General features: G+C 42.3%; 1 long non-coding RNA gene across 1 annotated transcript; it reads left to right on the top strand.

The window, feature by feature from the left end:
* Window positions 1–751: 751 nt before the first annotated feature.
* LOC147106120 (uncharacterized) lies at window positions 752–5082 on the top strand. Its single transcript, XR_015081370.1, has 2 exons — window positions 752–1198; window positions 1978–5082. It is a non-coding gene; the product is annotated as an uncharacterized LOC147106120 (long non-coding RNA).
* Window positions 5083–10332: the final 5250 nt, after the last annotated feature.

The following is a 10332-nucleotide window of genomic DNA, read 5'->3' on the forward strand; positions in this document are numbered from 1 at the left end:
AACAAATTAAATTAGTAAAATTCCAACAAGAACACATGTTATGCATGAAACCTTTTAACTCTGCCCAGATATTTATTTTGTTTCTTATTGGTTTGAAAATCCTAGCTATAATTATTTATTTAGAACTTTTATATGTTCTCTTCTTGGGCCTTAGGAGCTGGTCTCTATTGCTTCTGGTTTACTTGCCTTTGTTCAAACAGTAAAAAGCTCACCATTGCTGAAATTGAATTCAGCACTCAGGATGACATACAGTTCTTAATGAGCAGTAAACACGAGATTTCCAGTCATATGGTTTCTGATTAGCAAAAAATCTGTATTTTCCCTGGGATTTGGACTCCATACTTGGAATTCGTTTAGTCAATACAGAACGTTGCTTTCTTCTGTGGTTTATATTAAACAAAAGTCAACGGCAAAATTAATAGGTTGTTTTGTTCTCTATGAATTAATGTAAAAATGTACACACAGGAAACCTTTTTATTCGGAACCAATTGAGAGGTAGAAAGAAATCTGTGTGCTTTTGCTATATGCTTATTCGCTAAATGCTTCCGATTCGCAATACAAGGGTGAAAAAAATCAACAAGTTAAATAAAAACACAGGGTTAAGGCAAAAGAAGAAAACAATTGACATAAGCTTCTTGCTTTTCTTGGCTTAGGGAGACGTTGTCCACTTGCTTATTTTACGTCATGATTCCATAAACTGTTTCCAGGCACTGGAGAAAAAAAATTGTGCTTGGTTTATTTTACACGTAAGAACATCTGGAAACAGTCAGGAGATAGCGCTCAGAGAACTCCGCCAGTGATCGCAGGGAATGGCCTGCAAGACTGCATGTTTTCTTTTCTCCGTCTCTTTTCACGTCTCGTTCTGTCGCTTTCTTTTTTTTACCGTTCTCCTCTCATTTACTGAAAGATAGGATTTAACCCTCAGAGAGCTGCCCTGGATATTTTCCCTCCTCCCATAATTTCCTCGGAACAGAATGAAAGCGAGCTTGGAATGTGTATGATGTGCTCTTGGTGAAGCCCCGGATGTAGTCAGGATGTGCTGTGAGAAAGAGGGAGGTAGAGAGGATCAGTTACTTGCGTTTTATAGTAATAATAATGGGGATCAGGTAATAAATCGTCGTTTGTGGATCAAAATTTTGGCGTATTTAAACGGTGAATGAAAACAAGAGGATGTATATTCCCGAGGAAAACCATCAAGGTAAGAACTGGGGGAAAAGGGAGAGAGAGAGAAAACGAGAGGAGCATCACAAATCCTATTTCCTCAAACATAACCGGTGGGTGTTTGGGTTGTATAGCAACATTGAACAGGCAGTTTGGCAGAATAATATGTTTTATGCAACGTCTTAGACTTTTTCCTCCCAAAGATTAACCTGCAGTCATGCATGGTGAAACATTCGTTCGAAGCAGTGCCGCTGCACATGTGTTTCACATGAAATTAACATGCGATCAAGTTGTCCAGACGCTATTTAAAAAAATGCTCTAACATAGTTAAATACCATATTTAATATATGGGGAATGTTTAGAGGCTGTATAGTAAAGGTAATGCGAACGATATCTAAATTTGGCTTCAAGGTTTTTTTTACTGAGCGCCTGAATGAATCATTATTTCTTAAACTATGGACGGAGATTTGTTTTTCTTCAGTTTTTCTGTAATCATGCGCGAAGGAAATGGCTCCACCATGTGTGAAGTTATTATTTAAAGTTGCAGTTTTTCCTTTTAATCTCGAATCCCGTAACATTAACAATGTAATATTGTGCTTTGTCTAGTTGTTTCACACACACGAAAAGTTATTTGCCTATGATTAATGCAATATTCTTCAGTTTTTATTCGAAATCATTACTAGACTTCGCTTGATTGAGAATCGGAGAATTAACAGGAATTGGCAGCAATTCATTGGCAAAAGAATACAGCAGGTTACATTATTTGGTGTATATATGTTTAAAATATTATACAAGGTATTTAAATTTTTATTCCAGGCGCCAACTATGGTAGTAGCCGGGCAGTCCTTGCCCATGGCCTTCCCAATGCCAGTACGGTCGGTCTGGCTCCAGAGCACATCCCAAGTCCGGGGGCTGCCCTGTCGTGGCAGGCAGCCATCGACGCGGCCAGACAAGCCAAAGCCGCCGCGATGATGGACAACAATATGGTCTCGACGGCCAACTCAACCCAAAGGAAAAGGCAACAATACAGCAAGCAGAAAAAACAAGCTAACGCCGCGACCACACGACCACCACGGGCTCTCTTCTGTTTGACTCTCAAAAACCCTGTAAGGCGAGCATGTATCAATATAGTAGAATGGAAATATCCTTTAACGATCGAAAATAATGGGAGAATCTCAACTAGCTGAAGCATTATAAAAATGTGTACAGGCATAAAGGTATATATAAACATATGTAAATACATACACAGCCAGATTCAAGTGCATATACAAACATACATGCACAAACGCACATACACTCAAGCGGTGGTTCGCAAGAGTACAGAGATCCTTTCACCATCCAACAAAAACTTGCATTTGTATAACGCCTTTTAATGTAGTAAAACATCCCAAGGCTCTCCTCAAACAAAATGTCACCTAAACAGAGATATTAGGACAGGTGATCAAAAGCTTGCTAAAAGAGGCAGGTTTTATTTAAAGACGGTCTTAAAGGAGGAGAGAGAGAGGCTTTAGGAGGAAATTCCAGAGCTTAGGGCCTAGGCAGCTGGTGGAGTGATGTGCAAGAAGCCATAATTGGAGGAACACAGATCTCTAAGGGTTGCAGAGCTAGAGGAGGTTACAGAGAGTTGGAGGGGCGAGGTTATGGAGGGATTTGAAAACAAGGATGAGAATTTTAAAATTGAGGCATTGGTGGACTGGGAACCAATGTAGGTCAGCAAGCACAGGGACTATGGGTGAAAGGGACTTGGTGTGAGTTAGGATATGGGCAGCAGAGTTTTGGATGAGCTCAGGTTTACAGAGGGTGCAAGCTGGGAGGCTAGGCAGGAGGGCATTGGAATAGTCAAGTTTAGAGATAACAAAGGCATGGCTGAGAGTTTCAGCAACAGATGAGCTGAGGCAAGGGCAGTGATGGTAGAGGTGGAAGTAAGCGATATTGGTGATGGAGAGGATAGGGGGTCTGAAGCTCCGCTCAGGGTTAAATACGACGGCAAGATTGTGAACAGTCTGGTTCAGTCTCAGACAGTGGCCAGGGAGTGGCATGGAGTCTGTGGTGGGGACCGAAGACAATAGCGTTGGTCGTCCCAATATTTAATTGGAGGACATTTCTGCTCATCCAAAGCTGGATGTTGGACAAGCAGCATGACAAATCAGAGGCAGTGGAGAGGTCGAGAGAAGTGGTGGTGAGGTATAGCTGGGTGTCTACAGCATACATGTGGAATCTGATGTGTTTTTGGATGATGTTGCAGAGGGGCAGTGTGTAGATGAGAAAGGGGGGGGCAAGGATAGATTCTTGGGGGACTGTAAAGGTGTGGGAAAAGAAAGGAAGGAGATTATCTGGCTAGGACTGGATAGATAGGAATGGGTCCAGGCAGGGTATATCCATGCATATACATGCTTCCACATATACTTAGTGTTCTGACAATGAATGAAAAAGTTGACACATCATGTCCTGGAATACTCAAACTTACATATTGTAACTTGTTTTCCAGACGTAAACGTTACAAGAATAACAATTTTCTTTCTGTAGAATTTACCAGGTACAGAGATAGACCTTACACATCTGTACGACTTCCCGTAGGAATCACTTTTTTTTCTGAATAAAATCGCATTAGGTTTCTTTCTGACACGGGACACACGTGTCATTTTCATTTATTTCGGGCGTTCCTGACTAATTCCAGGGCACACTTTCCGCAACACATTTGATTTCAAACAAGGAATGAGATCTTTGGTTTCAGAGTGTGATTTATTATCCTGTTTGTAAAAGCTCCTTAACTCTTAGTCTCAGGCCATTCGAAATAATTATTCTCCTAACTATTTTCGCCAATTGTGTGGCCTTAGCCGTCTACATACCTTTCCCAGAAGACGACTCGAATGCAACCAATTCCAATCTGGTAAGTTCAAGGTGCTTCAATCATTATTTGACTGGCCTGCTCTGTGGTATATTTTGAAATCAGGAAGTGTGTGGCTTTTGGAAATGTCTATGTTGTAAGCGGTTGTCATTGGCCCTGTAATGCTTTCTTCAGTTATATTGAAAGTCTGATAGTTTTTTCCCCTCTTGTAGTGCTTCGTAATGACCGCAAATAATTTCTGTTGGGCTTGGTTGGTGGTGTTGGTTTTGACTGACGTCAGTGATGACCACCCTGCGCGTTAGTAATGGTTTGACTTTTAGTTAAACATTAGTTTGAGAAAGTGTTCCCAGCTGGCTGTTAAACATTTACCTATGCGGTGATAAAAACTGAATTAGAGGCGTGGCTTTATATCTACAGTATTGTGAAAATTTGTTTTTATGTATGTAGTACTGACGATCATATACTGCTGCCGTATGTTTTGAAATGCAGTTTTATCTAAACTACTCATGAATGATGTAAATGGGCGATGTTAACATTGTCTCTGCTGTAATCCGATCACCATAATCCGATTGAAGATGATAAATATGAGCTGGTTAGTGCTCCCCGTAAAATGGCGGTCTGTTTAATCGTGCCTAATTGCTATCGGCTCTGCACTTTTGGGGGGAATGTTAGTGGGGTTGTGAAGGCAGATTTATTAAAGGTATATTTGACAAATAGGGTATTTTTTTATTTTTTCAATTCTAGAATGCTACCATTGATCTGAAAATAAATTAGGGAAATCTGAAAGCAATCTTGCTACATTAAAACAATTTAATCAATGCAGCTACCGTAGATAAAATGGTGAACATTGCCTACCAATTTCTTAATTGATCAATATTTATAAATCTTTCCAAAGAAGGCACATTTAGGATGCTTACCTAATATGTTATTATGTCTATAAACTAGTGGCTTAATTTTAGTACACCAACAGAACCATTTTAATTGTGTAATCTTAAAACAGTCGTACATCTTAATAATTGTTTACATTGTTCTGTACTTAATAAGTTGAATAAATATATACTGTTAGAACTGTCTGATAGCTGCAGTTGTGAAGTATAATTTTATATTGAGCTATAGGTCTCTTTCAAAATCTTAAGAAATATACAAGATTGTCGCATTGTCAGATAACAATCTGCAGAAAATCCTGAATACATTTTGGGCATTAAACATTTCTGTGGTCCATTGTCCCAAATAATCAACTAATCAAAAGTCAAATGGCAGTGACACACAACCATAAGAACACCACTGGTTTCTAGTGCTTAAAGTATCTTAGTATATATCAATATCTATAACATACTAGAAATGACATTGTACAACCATCAGTTAATTATAGGTAATTTAATTTGAGGCTTCAGTTGATGTCACAATTCACATGAACAAAAGCTTTGGTGATTTATCCACTGAAGCTGGAATCACTGCCTTCCGTCTTAGCAACAGCTTCTGTATTCCGAATATCGCTTTTGGTTTTGTGGAGTTTGAGAAACCTAAAGGATTACATATATGTTTTTCAGGAATACACAATTAATAATCATGGATTCTAATATGCATGGCAAACAAAATCATTTATTAGAGTTGAGCAAAGGGCGACACTGGCAAGGCAGTATTGCCCATCTGCAGTTGTCGGAGGGCAGTGAGTGGTATAGGTGCCTGCCACTACTAGTCAAATGAGTTGACCTCTCTCTGACCCCAGATATTCCAGCGGGGTCAGGAGCGAAGGTCACCAGTAGCTACTCTGCCGTATTTCTGCCGGTGAGCAAGTTTGGGGACTTTTGAGGCATTGGTATTTAGCAGTATTGGGGAGGGGAATTGCAGGTTAGCTGCCATACTGGATAATCATCCATTGTGGTAGCATCTGTAAATGGTCCTGGCCTTTGGCGTAATGAAGAATAGGCCTAGGGTTTGGCAGACCTGTGGTGAGAGGGAACCAGTCCTTTGATAGCATGGGGATCCTTTGATCTGGCATCACTCTGGAGGGGAAACCTGTGGTTAGGTAGAACCAAGGAAGGCAAACTTGAAATTTAGCACAACTGGGAGTTGGGAATGTAAGGTTTGTCTCACATGTGGATTCCTTGTGACAGGTTTTCCTGTTCTTGCACTTGAGGTTATTGGATCCCTTTGGCTCAGCGACTGCAGGAAATCAGTAGTCTGTCTCATTTCTCTTGTTTTTTGTGTGTGCATGCTCTCTTGCTCTCTATTGCATGCTCTCTTGTATTCTCTGACATGCAGCCTCTTTTTAAAAAATAAAATGCACATGGTGCCTCTATTTACATAGATTTACATAGAATGTACAGCCCAGAAACCGGCTATTCGGCCCAATAAGTCTATGCCAGTGTTTATGCTCCACACGCGCCTCCTCCCACCCTACTAACCCTATTAGTATAATCTTCTATTCCTTTCTCCCTCGTGTTTATCTAGCATCCTCTTAAATGCATCTATGCTATTTGCCTCAACTACCCCTTGTGATAGCGGGTTCCACATTCTTACCACTCTTTGGGTAAAGAAGTTTCTCCTGACCTCCTTATTAGATTTGTCAGTGACTATTGTAGCGATTCATGTGCGTCGCCACTAAATAATCGAGTTCGACTTTGACGAACTATAAATAAGTTGTTTATTTACAGGAACAGGTTAAATACAACAGGTAAGGTAGCAGGTAAGATGGCTGACTGTAGGAGCACCGTGGTGTAGGTCTTTCCCCAGCGGGGACGCCACGAGGACTAACTAGAAGTTTCCGAGCTCAACTGCTAGCAGGTTCCGAGCTCAACTGCCAGCAGGTTCCGAGCTCAACTGCCAGCAGGTTCCAAGCTCTGACGTCATGACGTAGAGTACAGGAGAGAAGCCTGAGTATAGTAACAAATACATACAGTAAGGTAAGTTTAAGGGAATTATGTATCTCAATGTAAGAGGCAACCGGTGGTACCGCCACATAGGCCCCCCAGAATTCACTTTAACGAAAGTCCAAGGATGAGATGGTCTGACGAGCTGGTGGTCACGGCGGTCGTGCTGTCTCGACTTGGTAGGCGAGGCCTGAAGATGCTGCTCGTGAGCGGATCCTTACACGCGTCGTGGCAAATAAAACGTATCCGTCAGGCGAAGGACCGTGGAGACGTGCGAAACAGCAGGCCTTGTCAGAGTGACGGGCAGGTCGGGCGGACGCGGGCGATGGCTCCGTTGATGTTGACAGAAGTCCTTGTTCTGACGAACTCTGCAGGAACGCCAAACGAGCGATCCAGAAGGACTTGACAGGTGAGGTCGGTGAACTCGCTGACAGGTGAGCAAAACCTTCAGGAGGCTGGAACGCGCAGAACGGTGCGTGCCATAGTGCTACGACGATAACACAACGGAGGGTGAAAAGTTGCTGCATTGATCAGTGATCGGTGCGGACAGCAACTTTCACGTGGATGATCGTGGCCGTGGGATGCCCGTTGGACCCGTCCTCGGTGCTTGCAGCGTCAGTAGATGTTTGCGTTTGTTGAGGGGAAAACTGCCAAGAGGGCGGCACGCTTCTCTTTCTCGCCAAAAAGTGTGGTAGGTAACACAACCAGCAGGCTGAAGGGCTGGTGCGTCATCGGCGGAGAAGGAGTCGTCGTTTTTCATGAGGGATAGGTCCTCATTGTTCACGAGGGATGGGTCCTCATGCGCGAGGAGTGTGTCCTCATGTTTCGTGGGGGTGAGTCCTCGTGGTATCCCCGCAGGGCGCGCTCCGATTTTGTGGGCCCGAACATGCTGTATCCCGCGCTTGGAGAGATGTATACTTGCTGTTGCTTTGGACGTAGAGGCGGACGATCCGTGTGGCGGTAGGAAAGATGAGTACGGGGGCCGTAAGCAAGTGCGTGGTCAGCGCCGCATCGATGTTCTCGTCGAACGGGGCTTTTACCTTTATAAAGCATGAGGGAGACTGTGGCTCCCTGGATTGCGGTAGCGACAACAAAACGGCTGGTGCTTCCATGGCGTGCTTCTTTTGTGAAAATTGTTCACAAAAAAATGTGGTCCGGTTGAGTTTTGTCCGTGTCAAACGGGATCTGCTCCAGGCTGCGCTTACCTTGCGAATACATTCGCAAAGACGGGGTCGCCTTTGGAGGAATCGGTGTTAGGCGGTTGCTGTTCCGTGGTTGTTCGTCGGTTGTGCGTCGGTCGTCTTGTGGGAAGACAAGGTTCAGGCGCGCGTTGCTACCGTGAAAATCGTTCATGGATACGGGTTCACCAATTGTAGTGTTGGAATTGATGAGCTCCCGTACTCACGTCGTTGGGTCACCAATGTAGAGCTTCGTGTGCATCGCCACTAAATAATCGAGTTCGACTTCGACGAACTATAAATAAGTTGTTTATTTACAGGAACAGGTTAAATACAACAGGTAAGATGGCTGATTGTAGGAGCACCGTGGTGTAGGTCTTTCCCCAGCGGGGACGCCACGAGGACTAACTAGAAGTTTCTGAGCTCAACTGCTAGCCGGTTCCGAGCTCAACTGCCAGCAGGTTCCGAGCTCAACTGCCAGCAGGTTCCAAGCTCTGACATCATGACGTCATCACGCAGAGTACAGGAGAGAAGCCTGAGTATAGTAACAGATACATACAGTAAGGTAAGTTAAAGGGAATTATGTATCTCAGTGTAAGGGACAACTGGTGGTACCGCCACACAATCTTATATTTATGGCCCCTAGTTTTGGTCACCCCCACAAGTAGAAATATTTTCTCTATGTCTACCCTATCAAACCTTTTCATAATCTTAAAGACTTCTATCAGGTCACCCCTCAGTCTTTTTTTTTCTAGAGAAAAGAGCTCCAGCCTGTTCAATCTTTCCTGATAGGTATAATCTCTCAATTCTGGTATCATCCTTGTAAAAGTTTTAATTTTTTAAGACAGTCAATATAAACTTTACCTACATAATGCTTTTGAAATTTGTTCTTTAACTTTTCATCAAATAGTTTTGAAAAGTAATTGAGCACAAACTACTGGAAGCTAAAGCAAAATATTCAGTTAGCTGGCACTGATGCATTCAGGGAAATTGGGTACACTGTACATGTGCAGACTGCATGATCCAAGCTCAGCTGACAACATCAGAGCTCAAATCCAAGCCTAGGCTTTTGGGAGAAGCTGAAAACTTTGAAGGAGAAATTAAAAAATACAAGGACAATTCAATGGATAAATTTAATCAGGTTATTGTGAAATTGGTTTTTATTTACTTCGTTTAAATCCTTATTTTAGACATTAGAAATTTCAGTTACTGAGGGGAAACAATGGTAAAATAAATTCAGGAAGCATTTTGAGTGGTTTGTAGGAACCCAGTGGCAAACTTGTGTAATCATGGGGTAATTTCCCCCTGCTATATAATAGCAGCTTTGTGTCACACCGCATGCCTTTTAAAATTTGAAAAAGCCTATCAAAAGGCCACTTACAGGAGTAACAGGTACTGCAGATACTTATGAGTATTCAATGTAATGCATGTCCCATGTACTGAAATGAATACTTAATAGATTCACATTCATCTATAAAAGTCTTGCACACTTCCCTGCCTAGCTTTCTTTTGTCATGATCCTTTGTAAATGTCTTTCCCACCCCATCGTTCATTTTCTCTCTCTCTCTCTCCCATCCATCCCATCGCACGCTCGGTCTTTCACCCACTCCATTATGTGGTTGCATTCTCTTTCTCCCACTCTATCGCTTTCTCTCTCTTCCACCCTATCTATCGCACTCGCGCTCTCTCTCTCTTTCTCTCACCCCATCACGTGCTCTCTTTCTCCCCCTCTCTCTCCCACACCATCACCATCTCCTCTTCCACCCCATCTCTCTCTTGAGCTCGCTTTTTTTGAAGTGTGGCTTAGAAGGTTGACTGTGACACTTGGGAGTATGACAGAAACGTGATAGACAGGAAGGAAGAAATGTGACAGTCAGCAAACACGCTGGAGGTGCTGTTTTTACAATAGTGAATCATGTGGCATTGGTCGTGGTGAATTATATGGACCATGTAATACTATGTAGTACATATTAGTCTGCTGTTTAGGTAAATTTGGGTGTGGTTGAACTTTAGTTGCTCATTAGGCTGCATATCACAACTTGGCTTTCTTGAACTCTTATTTAATTATGATTAGTAAGGTCATTTAGAGGTTACATACAGTGTGGCTGCTGTGTCAAATGACTGCCTTTTTCAATATTTTTGAAGTGTGACATACATTTAAGTTTGCTACTTGAAGCATGATGGACAGAAAATGTGCGCTAAATGTACTATCTTCATAATATTGTATAAAATAATAAGTAGAAAATTAGACATCATTTAGTAGTGGATTTCT

The sequence above is a fragment of the Somniosus microcephalus genome, chromosome 16 (assembly GCF_052327205.1).
Source record: "Somniosus microcephalus isolate GS21.2 chromosome 16, FLI_Smic_1.0, whole genome shotgun sequence".
Classification (NCBI taxonomy): Eukaryota; Metazoa; Chordata; class Chondrichthyes; order Squaliformes; family Somniosidae; genus Somniosus; species Somniosus microcephalus.